General features: G+C 30.8%; 1 protein-coding gene across 2 annotated transcripts in view; it reads right to left on the reverse strand.

The window, feature by feature from the left end:
- The window catches only part of LOC124532332 (poly(rC)-binding protein 3), a 203276-nt gene that overhangs the window by 56905 nt on the left and 125768 nt on the right, over positions 1–20603 (reverse strand). For both annotated transcript variants that reach the window (XM_047107196.1, XM_047107195.1), the window contains exon 3: positions 247–297. The gene's annotated coding sequence lies outside the window, so the exon portion shown is untranslated. The remainder of the gene's footprint in view (positions 1–246; positions 298–20603) is intronic.

The raw sequence follows: 20603 nt of genomic DNA on the forward strand, positions 1-20603 counted from the left end.
GGCACAATTTTACTAAAAAAATTGCGAGGAACAAATATATTCCTAAAAGAAATGGAGCCCTATTAGTAAACGGTTAATGGACTTTATACTCAATTATATAACTAATTTTGTTAAAAAGCCAATTTCGCTGTAAACTATTTTGAAATTCTTAGAAAATAACATACGTTCGATAAAATAAAAGATAGATTCTCGGAATTCCTGGTATTCTAAAGTAGTAATATATTCTACAAATAAAACCATACGTACCTTTTCGAATTTAGAAGTGAATTGTTTATTGAATCACGCCTTGTTTAATATCTGAAATGAAATAAACGTAGAGTTAGAATAAGTTGAAAAATCCACCTGAAATCAAATTTAAATACATTTTCCGACCTACCAATATCGACCTGATAATGACAATTATATGTTTCAAAGCATGAACAATTATATAATACTTAAGCATTACATTCAATTTAATTAAATGTAATACCTATAGTACGAAACCACAAAAATGATAATTTACAAACCAATTAGGAGGTGAAGTTTTCCGCTGTTGGTATTGCGGTCGGGAATCTAAACTAATAATAAATTATTTGACGGGGCTTCGCTATTTTAGCTTAAAAATATAAAATAGATCCCTGATTTTAGTCAGGAATAAAGGTTCTTACGTAGATCTATTTTATTGTAACCATGATTATATATAAAAAAATATGTACCGTATATAATGCTATAATTAGGTTATATTTTTATATATAGGTATATGATATGTAGTAAAATAGATAATACTATAATTATGTTATAATTATATAATCCACTCAATTTCCCGTATAATATATTTACAACGTCATGATTAATATCAATTAATTTCCAAAAATTTTTATTCAGAGAAATGAAAATTCAAAATGGTCATTTATAGAGATGATTAAACAAAATTTTGCTTAATTTATATTGATTACTCGTCTCGAGAACTTATTTTAAAATTAAATAGCGATTGATATGACAGAGGGTTCCTTAATGGTTAAGTTTTAATGTACATAACTATATTTGTAAAGTAATTTTTTTATTGGTATGCTGCTGCTAAGGCCTCCTCTTCTTTTGAGGTTAAGGTTTAATTCGTATTTCACCATTCTGATCCAATAATTGGTGTTTAAAAATGTAAAGGAATCAAGTTTAAAAAAATACTTATTCATTTTTTTGCGTTTATATTATTTATATTTATGTTTAACATCTTTGAACTACAAATAAAATTCAAAAATGTTTTCATGACCATCATTTTGAAAATTATGTTTTAATCGAGTGACTTCAAATTCATGATATTTCATTATGTCATATATCAATATGTCACTGATTGAACCGGAAGGTGTCGAAAATTTAATTAATTAAATATTACCTGTAGATAAGTAACTAAATTGAGTGATGTCCGTACACGAAAACATTGTCTTAGAAAAACGTAAATAAAATTATTAGAGACTCAGAAACGTGAGAGATAAAGATTAATTAATAAAAAATGATCCGCAGAACAAAAAACGCGAGTAATCGAGCGTTCCATGAAATAAAACATAATAAAAAAAGTTATATATATAATTAAATCTGCAAGATATTATGAAAAAGGGATATATTGCTGATATTTAGTGCAAGTAGGACTATTATAAATGCGGAAGTACCTACTCGTAAATATTATTTGTATCCTAAAGGATAAATAGGCAGGTTTTTACTGATCTCCTTTATACATACAGGACGAAATTTTTTCAAGTAATCCGAACTCACAAATACTACGTATTCATTAATTCTATGTTATAACATAATTTTAATAGACAATCTATAGATTGTCTATTAAAATTTTAATAATATAAATTTATATTGCTACCGAGATTTGAGACTTCCGCGAGGGACTTGCCTAACATTTGTTTAAGTCAAATTTTCAAAAGACCTCGCAATCTTGAGAAATCATTGAGATATTTCTTTTTTTTTAGTTAATATTAAAAACAAATTACAGTAGTAGATCTTTGACGTTTAAATACATACTTGTTCTTTTGTGGTTATCCGTTGAACTACTTTTTTTATTTAATAAACATATTCTTTGCTTTAATATTTTTACTATTATTTTCTTTATATATCTACTAAAAACTTTTTGGTTTACGCTAGGCAAATTTATGCATACGATGTGTCGTTGCCAATTACTTGAGCTTTTTTAACTAAGCGGCAGTTAGTTGAATGTTTAATAAACAGCTAAATATTTAATTCAATTAAGTAAAGAGAAAAAGTAACATGGTTGATTTGGAATATCTAAGAAAGAAAATATAATTTATTTACAATCCGTTAAGTGTCATGTTATTTTTGATGGTTTTTAGTGAAAATATCATGTTATCGTGTCCACAGTGTCACGATAGCTCGTTCAATACGTAATCCGGCTGTCTGTTCTACGATCGAGGGTCCTAAGCAAACCACTCTCGCGTCGAGTGTTTGCACCCACACCAATAGAGCGTTCGGAGATTTCTTCAGTGAATTGTGTTTGGTTCTTGTTCACCTGTCAAATCCTTTGTTTTATTAAACCTGAGGTGCCCTTTTAAAATGAGTTTGTTAATAAAATTTACCCGCCAGCGGATTTATCTATCTTTAGCCTACCTTGTAGCAATTACCCACGTCGGGGTTTTATATTTAGTAAATTTACGTTAGTTTTTTTCATAACAATTATTTACTTGGTTGGCTTTGTGCTAGCCCGTCTGGGTAGGTACAACCCACTCATCAGTTATTCTTCCGCCAAATAACAATACTAGTATTGTTGTGTTCCGGTTTGAAGGGTGAGTGAGCCAGTGTAACTACAGGCACGAGGGACGTGACATCTTAGTTCACAAGGTTGGTCGCACATTGACGATGTAAAGAATAGTAAATATTTCTAACAGCGTCATTGTCTATGGGTGATGGTGACCACTTACCATCAGTTGGCCCATATGCTAGTCCGCCGACCTATACCATAAAAAAAAAATTAAAATCGTGTACCTTTTTGAAGGGTATACGGAACCATATATTAGTAGAAAAACAGACTGAACATCTAAGTTCCTAAGGTTGGTTGTCTAATATGACACGTGCCTTCTTGTTATTTATATAATAATAAAAGAAATGATTAAATACCATACTTTAAAAATATTTGATAATTCTACGTAGTTAGCAGTATATTGATTAAAATGAGTACATTAATTTGTGCAATATCCCCAATACAGCTGTATAACGAAAGGCAGTATGGAAATTTAATTGAAGTTTTGATTAAGCACTATCGCACATGATAGAGGCGTCGAACGTTTTCCAACGAGAATGTACCTTTACTTTGCATAAATCAATATTTGACGACTATCTTTACGGATTTAATAAACTCAATAAAAAAATCCCAATATATAACGAATTTAACTAACACCAACAAGGGACATATTACGTATATAAAGAACGTGATTAAATCAAACTTAGGTTAAAATATTTTATCAAAAATATTATTTGTAAGTTCAGTAATTTTTTTTGTTATCCATTATGTAGGTAGCCCAATCGCCTGTCTGCCACAGGCAATTGGACTACCTCGTAAATGGTCAACGCCTCTTGCATAAAAAATATTCCAATCGGTATGGAATGACAATCTCAAATTCCGCTCTAATGCATTCATGCGAAACTGAAATAAATTAACAAAGAAAAAAATGTATATTTTGTTTTCGTCATGAGCAGATTTGTTAATGATTTTGCTAAAGTATTACAACAGATATACTCCACGGTAAAATTTTATAGTTGACCCTATGAGCAATAATAACGTTGTAAATGAGGTGAGTGGTAACAACGCGTGCATCTTAACCGATGATTGCGGGTTCAAACCCAGGCAAGCATGACTATATGTATGTGCTTAATAATTTGTGTTTATAATTCATCTCGTGCTCGGCGGTAAAGAAAAACATTGTGAGGAAACCTGCATGTGTCTAATTTCATAATAATTCTGCCATATGTTCATTCCACCAACCCGCATTGGAACAGCGTGGTGAGATATGTTCCAAACCCTCTCCTAAACAGAAGAGGAGGCCTTAACCCAACAACGGGAAATTTACGGGCTCTTACATTACATTACATTTACATTACAACATTGTATTATCATATTAAAAAAGAAAAGAAATAATCAATCCAAAATGTATTTAAAACATGTTATCTGTTCTTAGATTTCAGTTAGATTTTTACTTATCACATTTTAAGATACGATAAAGTACTGTATATTGAGGTATGCTTGTAAAATTTATTTTTCGGGTGAGTTTTATAAAGTTACGGACATTGTCCTTTGCGTTCATTTTAAAATGGTGGAGACTGGTTGAGACCGCACCGAAAACGTAAACAAAGAGGGTACATTGACAAAAATAAACCGAGAAGAGAAAGAGACAGCTCATAAACATAATTGAAAAACAGTTTCCCTAATATTTTCGTAATACTTTAACGTTTGAAAATATAAAGACATTGGTATGCAAGGAAAAGTTTGCAAAACACTATAAAGGAATTATAGTGGAATAATATATTACATTAATTAAATAAGGCGATAGAAATTATGCAAGCTGTATGAGATCACTCTAATGGCTGGAACGGCTGAATTCATAGGAAGAGCTATAATTATTTTCCTTGTTGTGACTGAAATGGTATTTATGAATTATTTGATGGCTTTGCATGATATGGCTTTATAAGCATAACATTTAATGAGAAATCATTGGCAGATATAATAAGTTAATATGTTTTTTTTTTTTATTTTTGTTGTTTTTCTTTTTTTATACTTTTTATTGTATCTCGTGTCCTAATAAACATTTCTTTCTTTCTTTTCTATCTTTCATGTTATCCACATCAAACATAGCCATTTAGTGGTTTAAAAAGTAGATCACCATTGTGCAATGAATTATATATGTGTCAGCATTTGAGTTCGTCAGTATCCTTTACACCAAAAGTGACTAATGTTTGACCTTAGCGGGTAGAGCACAAATAATTGGAGCGACGCTTGGGTTGAAGAGAAGTTTGTGTCCTAAATAAACCTTGCTTAGAATTGATCCCTGCATGTCATTATGTTGTAATGCGATAAAATATTCATCTAAAAGTTAATTATTCTCAATACATGTACGTAACGCTGTTATACTATTGCCACATCATTAAGTGAATGGAGTATGTGCTTTTTTAAAATTCTGTTTTAAAAAATACCTATGAATGCGAAATTGATAACGGACGGTTTAATTCCAAAATCCATTTTTGTTTCATTCACCGAACAAAGATCCTTTGGCATTTGATTGACGTTTAATTTTCCTAAAAGTTTAAGTGTTTTTTTTATAGTAAAACTATACGAAGCATGTAAATACTGGATTTTATTTTTAATATATTTATGAATAGAACGATAAAAGCTTCATCGGTGAAAACGTGATTTTATTTCAATAATTTGTGTTAACCTAAAATTGATTAGCGTTATGTGATATTCTTAATTAACTAGAATACACAAGTAGTATGAGTAAAATGAAAATTATATGATTATTAAATATTAATGTATTTATTTAGTTTGCAGCATAGATAATTTTTACGAAAAAAAAAAACAATATACATCATAGTTCATTGTAAACGTGATAAGTAAAGTAAAGTAATAGTCTGTAAATTTACCACTGCTGAGATAAGGCCTCCTCTTCCTTTAAGGAGAGGGTTTGGAATATATTCCACCACGCTGTTCCAATGCGGGTTAGTAGAATACACATGTGGCAGAATTTCTATGAAATTTGTCACAATCAGGTTTTCTCACGATGTTTTCCTTCACCGCCGAGCACGAGATGAATTATAAAGACAAATTAAGCATATGAATCAGCGGTGCTTGCTTGGTTTGAACCCGCAATCATCGGTTAAGATGCACGCGTTCTAACAACTGGGCCATCTCGATTCAGAAAAAAATATTTTTTTTAAAACTGTTTCGATATAAAATATACTTTTAATGACGTACTTGATTCTTATGCGATTTAATGCGGATACATGCTTAGATCGGATCTGCAGTCATTATAATTTTATCACGACTAAAATGTTGAGAATCAAAATGTTGGAATATGTTCCAAAACCTTCTCCTAGAAGGGAGAGGAGGCCTTTAGCCCAGCAATGGGAATTTACAGGCTGTTGTCGTTGTTATTTTTTTTTTAATTTTGTTCGTACATATTTAGGTCCCTGCTGGAGATCCCAATTTTCTTTCTAACTTTGTCGTCGACGTTATCTTCATATCAACGTTGAATGCTTCTTTAAATAGAATAAATTAACGAATTATTCTTACTGCCTAGCTGATTAAGTAACTAGCTTATAAGGCAGATCTTTTTATCTTCTATCTTTTTTTCTCTTTTCTCAAAGCCCGTCAAGTTTGGTATTACCCACTTATCGGATATTCTATCGCCAAACAACAGTATCGTTGTTTTCCGGTTTGAATGATGAGTGAAACTGTGCAACTACAGGCACGCATTGTCGATGTAAGAAATGGTTAATTTTCCATTGCCTACGAGCGTTTGTGACCATTTACCACCAGGTGGCTCATATGTTTGACTACTAACCTATACCATAAAAAAGGCATCCTCAGTCTTTAGATTGGATGGTGACACTGTTATAGTTCCAGTCTCGGAAAACACGTTGGTATATTTGGAATCTTTCAAATCGTAATCATTTGCCTATGAGGGAATAAAAAACACACTATGTATTTGTACATTATAAAATGACAATTAAAAGGAACATTATCCGATGATAGTAATAATATTATCTTATATGTAAACCCCTATGATATCCGTTGAACGAATTTACATAATTATAATTACAATACAAACTTGTACCAATATCCAAAAGTCTATTGTACTGTATTATTGTTGTGCCAAAGTGGTTCAAGATAAAGATCACGATTAAGTGGTCTTGATTGGGTCACGAGATTGCCGTCGTTCAAATGCAGAGCACTGTTGGGATTGTTTAAGTTTGAATGATAGACGAACAGTTTAGATGACACTCTCACTGATAATAATTAGTCGTGATCTCTTGTTTAACTAGACTTAAACAAATATTATTAAAAATAATTACTAGATATATTTTTTTACTACAAGTAATAGAGTAAAGTAAAGTAACAGCCCGTAAATTTCCCACTGCTGTACTAAGGCCTCCTCTTACATTAATGAGAGGGTTTAGAACATATTCTACCACGCTGTTCCAATGCGGGTTGGTGGAATGCACATGTGGCAGAATTTCGATGAAATTAGACACATGCAGGTTACCTCACGATGTTTTCCTTCATCGTCGAGCACGAGATGAATTATAAACACAAATTAAGCATATATATATATATATATATATATAGTGGTGCTTGCCTGGGTTTGAACTCGAAATCACCGGTTAAGATGCACGCGTTCTAACCACTGGACCATGTCGGCTCTTTTTTACTACAACCTCGTTTTTATATTTATTGAGTGGAACTTGATATTTTGACATTACCCACGAATGTCTTGTTCACGAGAGTCTGAGTCTCGTGAACACATGGTAATCATCCCGTTTTAAGCACTTGCAGTAATAAAAATAAACAGATTTATTTAAAATCTTAGATAATTCTTTTTTAATTGCAAATTTGGCAAGGTGTGCATAATAATAATGATTGTAGTTTCTATAACTGAGCAAGAATGGAAATCAGTGAATACATGTATGAAAATTAGTCGTATTACCCGTGAGTTCGTATGAAACGGCAGGTAAATAAACTTTCTAGACGAATGGCCCCGGTATTGGAGTGAAACGCAAACAGAAACTCGGAATAAATGGCGTATGAAAGTTAGGGAGAAAACGCTCTCTTAATAATAATCTACACCATTCAATAAAGAAAAAAACATTTGATATTTTCAATGACAATATTTTTGGTTGAATGAATGAAATCTGTCATACAACTTATTTCTGTGATATTAAATAGCTGAAAATTATTTTCATGTATTTCATTCTTTATAAGTAGCGGACTCCGTCAATCTTTCATGTTTACATTCAAAGAACAAATTTAATTATTTTGTTTAGATCAAACCAAATATTCAATAAGTGGATTTATGAATATTAAATTTATTATATAATATCAATAAACTTCCATCTATAAAGATCTCAAAGATTAATTCGTAAAACTTTAACGTTTAATTAAAATCGTTACGTTTTAACTAGTTATATAGAATTCATTATATCAAAATATAATTTTATTAATCGTGAAAAATGTGAGAAGTAAATTTCAATTGCGAGTATCATTCAGCCGTCGGGGGCCACCAGTAATGAGAACAACGGAACTTCCACCAACTCGTTTACCTGGTGCGGATTAAAGTACATTAAACTATGTAATAGAGGCTCGCGGTCTGGATAGTTTATTTTTTAACTAGCGGGTTGCGAGAAAAGTCGTAATTAACGCGGCTTTCACGATGCGACGACCTCCAAGCGCCTCCTTATAGGATTGTTATTATGACGTGAATATAAAACTGCTATGTTACAGAATGAAAAAAAAAACTTTCTTTTGGTTATTAACCTCGTTTTTTGTTCGTTGTATGACGCATTATGACGAAAATACAATTAATTAGTCGCTATTTTTTGGATAACGTTACCATTTGCTATTATTATTGTTAAGGGGTGTAGGTACAACTTCTAGAAATAATTATCATTACATAATATAAAAAAGTCGCTGACCGAAGTCTGTCCCTATGCATGCTTAGATCTTTAAAAGTATGCAACGTATTTTAATGTATTTTTTTTAATATATAGAGTGATTCGAGAGGAAGGTTTTTGTATATGATAAATGGTCAATAAAGTAAAGAAACGCTGATAATAATTTTAGAAGTTTCTAATGTGATGTCGTTAATATACAAATTCTGTAGTATACTTAGTATTAGCTTTGCTTTCGTGCGAAGCGGGGCGGGTCGCTAGTTTCATTTTATATCTTGAAGTTTGTTTATATGAACATAGATACTTATATTTAATTTGCTATTTAATGGTGGAAAAGCAATTACTTTACAAAATACATAAACCTAAAGTAAATTTGGTCGTGATGCGATACAGCTTATAAGATGAATCACGTATCACTGTCATTTTCGCCATAATTATATTATGCAGATTTGAGAAAAAAAAAGAAACGCGACACGTTATCATCATAAAATATATGATGCTTTATAATTTTTGTTTTCATCTTCAATCTAGGTACTTAAAAAAATTGAATAAAAAAACTATTTATATGTATCTATTTATATATATATATATATACACACATATAAATAGTTTTTTTATTCAATTTTTTTTATATATATATATATAATATATATATAAATAGATGTGATGTGATATGTATAGCATTATATATATGTATTTATAGGCATCTATTGCTATGTATATATTTTAAATTTTTCTTTAACTTCTGTGCAAACCCTACTGACTACTCTCCTACACAATTCTGGGTTGGCTGGCAGAAAATGCTGTTATAGCGTTAAGTCAGCCCTTTGTACATATTTTATTTGTGCAATAAAGAATAATAATAACAAAAAACTCGATTGGGATAATTATACTTATATTTAATAATTCATACTAATATAACTATAGATGCAATAAATAACTTTCTCCGTCTGGTTGGTTGTTTGTGTGTATTTAAAAATTGGTATGAGGCAAACATGAAGGATTAATAGGCTACTTTTGGCCCGTAGCATTCATTCGCAACGCGTCAATTAATTATAATGATTACTGCTTTTATAATACCGGTTAATGATGAGAAAGGAATAAAAGCAGTTCAAGACCTGAGTCAGAATGCAGGCCTCAAGAATCTGTTACGTTTGTCTGTTGCATTGACACACTACAAATAAATGTTTCACAATGATTATTACTTAAGCTTGTAATTTGCTTAGGTAACATAACGCGTAATTTAAATATTAACTTTGAGTGTTTTGATGTTTGATGTTAAGTAATTTGTAGTCTGAACAACAGATTATTTTATAGACAACCTTCCCTTAAAAGGCCATTGTTAACTACATAAGCTACATCTATTAGCGGTATCCTTTTGATTAAAGTAAATCCCCCAAAGTAATTGTAATGGTATATGAAACCAAAAGTTTATCAAAGATTTCTAGGAAAAACTCACAAAACAGAAGTACCCAACGTAAAAGATCCACGTAAATTAATGTTACGAGACACAGAAAGAGGAATAAAAGTTTTTGAGTATAAATTTTCAGACTCTGGTTGAAATATTGAGAAATATTAAGAAAAATATTGTGTGCTACAAACGAACTCTCGATGTTTCTTTGAGCATTTTTAATAAGAAAACAATTTACAAATGTAAATGTATGTTATTATTTTATGATTGCGTTTACTTTTTATTTTCTTTTACGTATTGTTTAATGTACTATTTTTTTTAATTTTATTTTTAATTGTAAGCGGTCACCATCACCCATAGACAATGACGCTGTAAGAAATATTAACTATTCCTTACATCGTCAATGTGCCACCAACTTTGGGAACTAAGATGTTACGTCCCTTGTGCCTGTAGTTACACTGGCTCACTCACCCTTCAAACCGGAACACAACAATACTGAGTACGGTTATTTGGCGGTAGAATAACTGATGAGTGGGTGGTACCTACCCAGACGGGCTTGCACAAAGCCCTATCACCAAGTGAACTAAACACTAAACTTAAGTACTTATTTCGAATTCGACTAACGCTTTCAACCTGCTGGATAGCATGTCCTTTAATCTATATTAATATTATAAATGTAAAAGCAACGCAGTCTGTTTGTCTATCTGTCGCTCTTTCTCAAATTTGGTATGAAATAAACTTGAACTCCAAGAAAGAATATAGACTTTTTTTGCCTAGCACATGATCACCAACAACCTATAACGTCGGGTGACTACTAGTCAGCTATGACTATGAACGTAACCATAGAGTTATATGTAATACAATTTAAGTGTTACCATATATTACCTAAGTGCTTATAATAAAATAGATAGATTGAGATAAAATTAAAATATATTTTTTAAACTAAAATACCATGTAAGAATAGAAAAATACTAAACGTAATCTAGTACATTTCGTTTAAGATAACAATATAAAAACACAACTAGTTATAGTATAATTATGTACAAATAGTAGTAATCCATCCTTAATGTAATATTAATATAAAAATCTTTGAGCTATTTTGTTTGTACGCCGCGATTATATATTTACATTTTTAATAAAAATTGAGTTAAATATTTCGCTGCTGGGTAAGCGGTAATGAGGTTTTTTTATTAAGGGATTATGAATGTATTAGTGTTGGAAATTGACCCAGTACGTTCATTTAATGAGAAGATTTTAATACAAGCGTATTCTAGTAAGTTATTAGAAAATCAGACTCATAAAATTGATCATATGTGTACATACTTTTTATGAAAATTTTAAAGCTAATAACATCTATAAATATGATCATTATCAAACTCGAGAGATTATAAAATCAAAATAATATTTTTTTCAATTATTAAATATTACATTCTATAATACGATTAATTAATATATAATTAATTGAAGAAGTCGAGATGGCCCAGTGGTTATAAAGTTATAAAGCGTGCATCTTAACCGATGATTGCGGGTTCAAACCCAGGCAAGCACCGCTGTTTCATGTGCTTAAATTTGTCTTTATAATTCATCTCGTGCTCAGCGGTGAAGGTAAACATCGTGAGGAAACCTGCATGTGACAAACTTCATAGAAATTCTGCCACATGTGCAATCCACCAATCCGCATTGGAACAACGTGGTGGAATATGTTCCAAACCTTCTCATCAAAAGGAGAGGAGGCCTTTAGCCCAGCAGTGGGAATTTACAGGCTGTTGTTGTTGTTGTTGTTGTAATACGATTAGGCTTAAATGTATGTGATTCAAAGCATTTACAACAATCGTAACAATTAATAATGTTATATAAAGAAAAAGTACGTTTAATATATTCGAACATAAATATGTAAGTAGTTCTGTCGTATCTCATTTAAGCGTTCACCTGGTGCACATTAAGCCGACTGTATAGAGCCCTGTGGCTTCACCGAAATTGAATTTAAAAAATATTACCGACTCGCGAACCGTTGGACGCTATCCAAAAGACAATACAGAATGTCTTGCATATTCATTTTACAGAAATGAATACATACAAAGTAAAAAGAGCTTTGAAAACAGAACTTATTAGCAAAGCGGTAAAAAGAAGCCCCTTAAGATCTCAATTGCAGGATAAAATTATTCTTAATGAATGCTGTAGCTGGTGTCGGTTTAATTAAATACGGTACTCAATGTAATCTGATCGTTTATATTTAAATCTATAATTCAACAAATTTTTCAAGAAAAAGCAATCGACGTTTAACAGAAAAGTTGGATTTATTTTGTCAAGAAATTAGTAGGTACTGCACTAAGAAGAACTGAAAGCTATTTGGAGATATTATAAATTATATAAAAATTACTGAAGTGAAAACTTTTTTAGACGCGTTTTACACTTTTAAGTACGGCATACGGGTACATTTTTCTTATGGGTAAGCGTCACACACATGCTCAAGACTGGCGCATGCGCCCCATCCGAGTGCTGTGCGCGTTAGATGCTTTTTGGAAGGGTGAAATCGCGTGTCACCGACATTATTAATAGTGGTATATCTGTAGATATACAAATGACGTCTTGTGTAACATTAGTGCAGTGTATATCTTATTTTTTGTTCGGTTATAATTTAAATTTAAACATAATTAATTCCATTTTTAAAAAAGTTCTAAGTTTTCACTTTTATCGCCAGGTCCACAGCCAATATTTTTTTTTCGTAACCAATTATGAAAATATAATTGTACATCAATTTATTTATAGGTTTATTATTATTTTTCCACACTGAGCTGACGTAATGAAGTAATATTGTGTAGTCAACAATGAACGCTCACGGCTGTATAATGTCTGAGTGTTCTCGATCCGTGATGTTTTGGAAGCAAAGCAATACACCGTTGCTGCCAGAAGTTTTTACATTAGCTTGCACCGACTCTGTTTATTTTGTGCCTTCGAACCTGTTTTCAAACTACGACGCATAAGTTGGAGGTCTCGTTTCAAACTCTTTGCCCTCGCCCGGTATAATTTTAATCACAAAGAGACAAAAGAGATTAAGGTATCTGTATTCAGGAACTTTCAAACGGATCGGTTCGAAGTTTTTATTTCGTTTATGCAATGAAAAATTTGTTTTACGTTCATTTAGTCAAACGCGTTCCCGCTTTGAAAAAACTGATATGAGTTTCATAAAGTTACTTCAACGCGATGAGTTCATTTTTTTTTTTTTTTTTTTTTTTTTTTTTTTTTTTTTTTTTTTTTTTTATTTGTAAGCATCGTGTTGATACATAAGTGACATAAACAATACAACAAAAAAAAAAAAACAAAAACTTAAAATAACAATACAATTAAATAATATCTAATAAAGATTTCGTAGAGGTATTCAGAAGAAGTATTCAGGGGAATACGTTGCCTTAAAAATTTTAAACATAATTGTAAATTAGAATAATTGAAATGATTTCAGCATATCTATGTACTTCAACGTTCCAAAAAATATTAACTACGATAGTACGTTAAATACTAAAGAACTTTCTTGTTTAATTAAAATATGTAATTATATTACTATGATGTGCATAAATATATAAAAAGCAAACGTTCATTATTTTTGTGGTTATTATATTTTCTGAATTGACTCATTGCATTGACGCATACGCGAGTAATAATTATAAATTATTCCACATAATTAAGCATAAAATATAAGTAGTTACGATGTATGTAATTTAAACAGTCGCATGAAATGTTTTTATTTTTAAAAAAAAAATCCGCTTTTGCAACAAATAAAGCGTTACGAATGAAATTGTCTGCCAATATTGACCAATATGTGAATAATGATATTTTGCAAACATTTGCGGTGGAGTTCATTCGACTTTGTTGGATATTCAATTGTACGTACGTGTAGACGCAGCATTAATTAACACCTTAAAACAATGTTAAATAATAATAGATTTCAGTTGCCATTTTCATAGCATATCATACTGATTTCAACACAGCTCGATGTTTTAATTATTTCGCTATTCAACTTTGATCGTGTTAATGTGTGTTTATTCACGTAATTTATTTTTCGCGTGGAAATAAATACGTGTCTACTTAGAATAAAATAAGCAGCTTATTTTATTCTAAGAACATATTTATATTAACAACAGTTAAGCGTCTCTCCGGACAATATATTGTTGTTTTATTAAATTAATATTGCTCTGAAAAATATTCTCCGACCTTTTATTATTTACTATCTTTATTTACAACGTCCATTTTCTTTGCTGGCTGCATAATAAGAATAATGCAAGTACAGGAGTGACATAATTTAAATTCAGTTTTGAGAGAGAAACCAGGTGGAAGCAATTTTTTCACGTAGTTTTTAATATAACGAGTACAGAGTCCCGTTTTTTTCAAATGCGTTATTTTAGTTACCTTCAGTTTTTGCATTTTACGAATTAATAAATTCGTATAATTATACGTTTCATTAGCTTCTATCTATGGAACTATGATATTGTTTAATGATGTATTTATTATGTTTAAGAAAATATACCAAGTAGTAATTACGGCCTCGGACCAACGAGGCTAAATTAAATAATATTAAAGTAATGAATTAGTAGTTTCAATCGGGGGAAAACGATTAAAGAACACTGGTTCTTAGAATATAAGTATGTTGCGGCAGTTTGAATATAAAGAAAAAGATCAAAACAATAAAATTGTAATGGATAAAACCGTTTTATCGTTTCAATTAATTGGAATACTTTAAATAAAACTATGTTGCTTGCGAAGATTTATATGTATTTGCAGCATTTACTTTATTTATCGGCTCGGCTACATGAGGAGAATAATAGAGGTACTTTGAATTAATTTTACAGAATGACTCCTGGTGGAAGCTTTATCACGTTGTTTTTATGCAACTAAGTACAAAAACCTCTTTAGTTATTTAACATTTAAAAAGTATTTCTTATGTTGCCAGTTAAAAAAAGTAGTTCATTTGAATTTATTTAGCCGTTTCATTAAACTCTTCGTTTCACTGGCATTTCATTCGCTAAAGCGGCCACGTGTTAATTGATTCATAACATTCAAGATTTTCAATTTCAAAGGCGAAGATTAATAAGATTGCTCGGTCGGTTAGAGCAATAATGAGTTTTCAGAATAACATTTTACCGAAATGAAATCTTTCGGAGTTCCGCTTTATTTCGTAACGAATTTGAATAAAATTTTATGATGTCGAAACTTAGCATTTATTTATCGAAACACTTATTGATTGTATTCAATAAAATGTCACACTTTAATTTCTATATATTTTAATTTTAGTGTTTACGAACACGTAAACATTAGCAAGATTCTTTGAAGTTAAGATGAGAGATAAGGGATAAGTTTGTTGTTGTAAACGAATAAAATTTAGTCCTTATTTTATTTTATATCGGTCAAATAATCTAATTTGAAATCATCTGTAAATATTCTGTAAATTATCTTTCTTTTATTTTTAATTCTCACGTTTATTAATAACAATTTGTCCATGAAAGAGCCACTAGAAGTTTATGAATTTCTTCAGTAATTTAATAAAGAAACTGCTATATAAATTATTATACATTAAGTAATTACCAAGCGTGTATTGAAGAGTGTGAAGAGTAACTTAGACGAAATTATTATAAAATTTTAACGCCAGTGGGTTTTAATCACGGCGCGTTTTCTGAAAATTAATACGGCCACTCACTGCGAGCAAGGGCCTACCTTTTTGTATGAGTAAACATAATTTCATGACAGTTTAATTAAATCTCTAATTTTGAGGTATTATGTTTTGAATAGCTTTCAGCGTTCGGGTTTTGTAAATCGATTTATTTTAGTTGATAACTCAGTAAAATAAACGATTATTAATTATTTATAAATAAATGTTTACATAAACTACTTTATAAATAAATGTATATTTGTTTCATTGTACATCAAGAAAACTTGGAGGAGGAAGGAGATGACAGAGACAAAAAATGTAACATTTAATAATAGTCTAGAAAACTTATAAAAAAAATCTTTAAGAAGATAAATTAAGTCTTGAATAATTACAAGAGAAACTTGTAAATCTTTTAAGCATTACAAAATTATCTTGTAAATTAAAGGGAAAGAAGTTTTCATTCAAGTTATTACCGTAAGAGTAATTTCCTTCTTTGTGTCATGGCGTTTCCGCAACGCAACGCCTGCTCCAAAAACGGGGATCATTTCCCCTAATTCTTATTTTGTGCTTTGTTTCACTTGCCAAAAACATTCACCAAGTTTCCACCATAATTCAACTTGTTATTTCAAGCGTTAACACTTTAGACTTACAAGATGGTAATAGTTATTTTTACATTATAATTGAAGTTTTCAAGGTAGTTCATATTGTTAATATGTTTATGAACATTTTAACATATAATAAACTCGTCCCGTTCGCACATGTGGACGTAGGGTTTTTTGTTATATACTTATTATATTTTTCGTTACTTTTTTCCAACATGTTTAATAATTATTGTTGTCTTCGATTTTCGCGATTATTACACATTTAAATAAAACTAGTTTTAACAGATTTAAATCGCGTATATTAATTATTATACCACGTTCTACGTTCGTTCCCGTGACCACGAATGCTGTAAAGTGCTCGAAACGTCGGGATGATAAAAATAATTAAAATACGTGATTTAAATCCGTTAAAATTAGTTTTATTTCAATGTTTAATAGTTGTCTATCTATTTCAACTTATTTACACAAAAATCCTAATAAACTATATACCTAAACTTTCTATAGAGAACATACAGACTTAGTTTGATTTAGTTTGATATTATGTAGTGATAAAATAAACAAATTATTGCTAAGCCATTATTGAGAAAACTATAATAACTAATTAACAGTTTAAGCGTATGAGTCTAGATAGAACTCATAGGGGCTTGTTAGCAACTAAATTTATTAAGTTGTACGAATTCCCAAAGCTTAGCCATTTTGACAGGAGTGTACGTTGACTGACTATCTAACCTACGTATTTAAACAAATATCGACGATATTCAGCTAAGCGAGAGTTGATAACTTTTTTACGCAGTCATGTATGAGATTTTTATGGATTTACTTTTAGGAACAAGAAAGAATTTGAATGTCAAACTAAATAACCACAGTAAATGTAAATGCAATAACAATAAAAATAATAAATCAAATAATAAGTAAATAGACAAGAAACTAAGGCGAAGTAACTTAAGACTTATGAAAAAAAAAACATAAGCCTAACATGTTACAATCAAATAGAATTACTTAAATGTAAACATGAATGACAGTGAGCTTGTACACCTTTTCATATCAACACATGTGAGTCTTTGTGTACCAACGAAATATTTTGTAGTAGTACTAGTATTGTAGGCAAGGCATTAAGGCATTTACGTATGGTGTCACTAGTAACTTGACATTGCTTGATTTATTAGATACTTATGTCAATCCTTCACGACTGATATCTCACTATACCTGAGTTTTTATATATCACCCAAAATCACTTTCGATATAGCGTTATCACTAACGTGATTTATATCTTGATGTGTATCGACATGTTCACGGGGCATTAACTGAGAGACGAAAGAAAAAAAAATCGTTTCAAACATTTTTCATAGTACAATATTTATTGAAGTTGATATTTTCGAACGGCTTAGTAAATCAAATCGTAAGTATTTAATCGTTTTTCAAGTCTCGCGATTAGGAACGTCGAATATGAGATTGTTTGACAATTAGCCAAGAAATGATGAGTTTACAAAGCCTCTATAAAATATCTATTAGAACTGACAGTATGCTTATATTATACAAATACTCGTCATATTATACGAACGTATATTCTAACATGGAACCCTGGCTACGGGAATTTCAGGTAACACAAGTTTCTTGGCATATTTCGCATTCAAGAAGTAACAATATTTGTTGGGCAGCAATTTGTATGGTTCACAATTTGCAACTAACGTTAAGTTTTAATATAATAATGAAGTTATTGACGACAATAATTGGTGCAATATGAATATACAAAGAAACGGGAATACGAACTTTAGTTCATGTATTATGATAAGAGTGAATGTTACCAATTTATAAATGACGTATCATCCAATTACGTATAATAGAGTTCGCATTTTTTGGATTGCACATGAGCTAACAATAGTCTCCGAATACTTCACATGTGCCTTACGTAATTGATTTTTGCGAGAGTGTTCGGCCATGGAATGTTTCCAAGGCTCACATCGGTGATATTTTTCAAATTCAATTTCTGCGCACCGCTCCAGTACTTTGCTTAATGTACTGCAGGTGTACTTTTACCTATAACGTAGCCTCCAATGTTTCCTGTTTCTGAATAAAATAATGTTTGATGCATGGTTAAACAGGTTAACTTCGGTCCCGAGAGACGACGCGCCGCGCAGTAAATTATGTTAACTTTTATCAAATGTTATTTTATTAATTATCGCGTGTTTATTTTTTTTCATATTTTTTAAACGTTCACAATTATTTTTCCTTTACTTTGATCTCTTAAAATCGTATATAAAAACTTGTGATTTATTAACAAACACAACTTACTCTCACGAACGATGCGTCATATAACGCTAGCAATGAATTACGCAGACACATCAAACAATATATGCCGGCCTTTTATTAAACATTTTTATAAGGCAAAATGTCATTTTAATGTTCTTGATGACGCCTTAGGAGGTTCATATTAAAAGAACGTCGGTGTAAAAACAAAATGGAGTAGGTAACCAAAAGCCCATCTAGCAAAATTGCCATCCGCCCGCTCATTACCGACTAAGCCAACCGCTTGATCTGATATCCCCGTGCACGTGACTAAAGGAAATTGAAATCTCTATCGGTTAATCGAAATATTGAATAGTATCTTAAAATAGAATTTTAATTGTTTCATTAAACTACATTTCCGCTTATCTATAAAACAATTGAAGTTTATTATTAAGATATACAGCCAAAAAATAAAAATAAAATTATTTATTAGGAAGGACATTACACGATTTATTTTTAAGTAGGTATACGCGAACTGGATCTTCTACCGCACAGGCAGGCAACCTTGTCTAGAGTGGTGACAAGTAAGCATAATTCTTTATGAACAAATTTGAACAGATACTCAAACACACACTCGACGAAGAAACAGGTAGGGCATAATGATTAGATAACAAAAAATATGGCGATTTTCGAAGGCCGCTTTGACGGAACCATCTTATTATGAGCCAGCACGATTTGCTACTTGAACACGTTTTCTACAAATTTAAAACGACCGATACCGTTTATTTATGTCTTATTTTATTTTATATTTACAATTTATTATTATGTTAGAGTTATTTTTATTTGATGAATGTGTTTTAATTAACTGGTTTCTTATTAAAGAGATAGCACTTACGTTATTTATCAAAACAAAACCTTGTCTTTGATGTGTTTACGTAAAATGAAACTCGAGTTGAATTAGAGCTTGAAGACATGGGTACGTTTGCTAAATTTCAATTTAAACTCATTGAATTGCTTACTTAGCCTACAGGTACTATATGAGCTGATTCGAAACTTCAGACTAAATCTGTAGGAAGTTAGAACTAACTACGAAACATTGAATGGGCGCTTCAATTCATTACAACTTTTACTACACGTCGAGAGCCCTTATCCTAATATATGATTATCTAAATATTTACTATCATTATTAAAATTTGTAATTATTCAGTTGTGAGTTGTGATCGAATCGCTGGAATTATAAAATATTATTGATTGTTTGGAGTTTGGGAGTTGGCTGTGTTTAAGCTTCCTCGCATAGGTAAAACGTAGGTCATGTAGCTGTAATGTATGTGGATTATTATCCCATAAGATTATGATTGGCATTATTATGTGTTTAAAGGAAAAGTGTTCACCAGTATTTACACTCTTCTGTGTTGATAGCCGATCTAATTTGAGGACCGTTACCGATCAGAAATTGACGTATAAAAATTGTATTATTTTGAACACACTGAATACACGGTTTTTTAAGTGTATCATAAAAGTGGACTGGAACTGTCTAAGTTGAATGTCAATAGATTATACTTTTTTTTTGCTAATACGAAGTAAGTTATGAGATATAAACTCTATCTCTTTCTGTGTCTATTATTCCAGTGTTTTACCCAAATAATTAGTAACACAATATTATGACGCGTTGGTCTTGGTAGTAAAATACGTCTGTGATACAAGAATGAGATGAATGACTTAATTTAATGTCATGTAGGTATATCAAAAACGAGTATATTTCTTTGCACAGATCATTCTTTAGCACAATACATTTGTTTCGATTTTAATTGTGGAAACGATCTGTTTTACTTACCTTATCTTAATATAAATGTTATTAATTAAAGTGACAGCACTTATGACGTATTCACGCGTTCCATTTGTCATTTGTTTTTCTATAATCTGAGATGGTAATGAGGTCGTTTCAACCATAATAAAGACATAACATTCGTAGGCTTACTAATTGAAATTTCAGTAATATTGAAAGCATCAACGCGTATAAAGTGAAGCGATTATAAATTACTAACGAAGTTTGTCTGCCTGGGTGACATGA

This window comes from Vanessa cardui, chromosome 9 (assembly GCF_905220365.1).
Source record: "Vanessa cardui chromosome 9, ilVanCard2.1, whole genome shotgun sequence".
Classification (NCBI taxonomy): domain Eukaryota; kingdom Metazoa; phylum Arthropoda; class Insecta; order Lepidoptera; family Nymphalidae; genus Vanessa; species Vanessa cardui.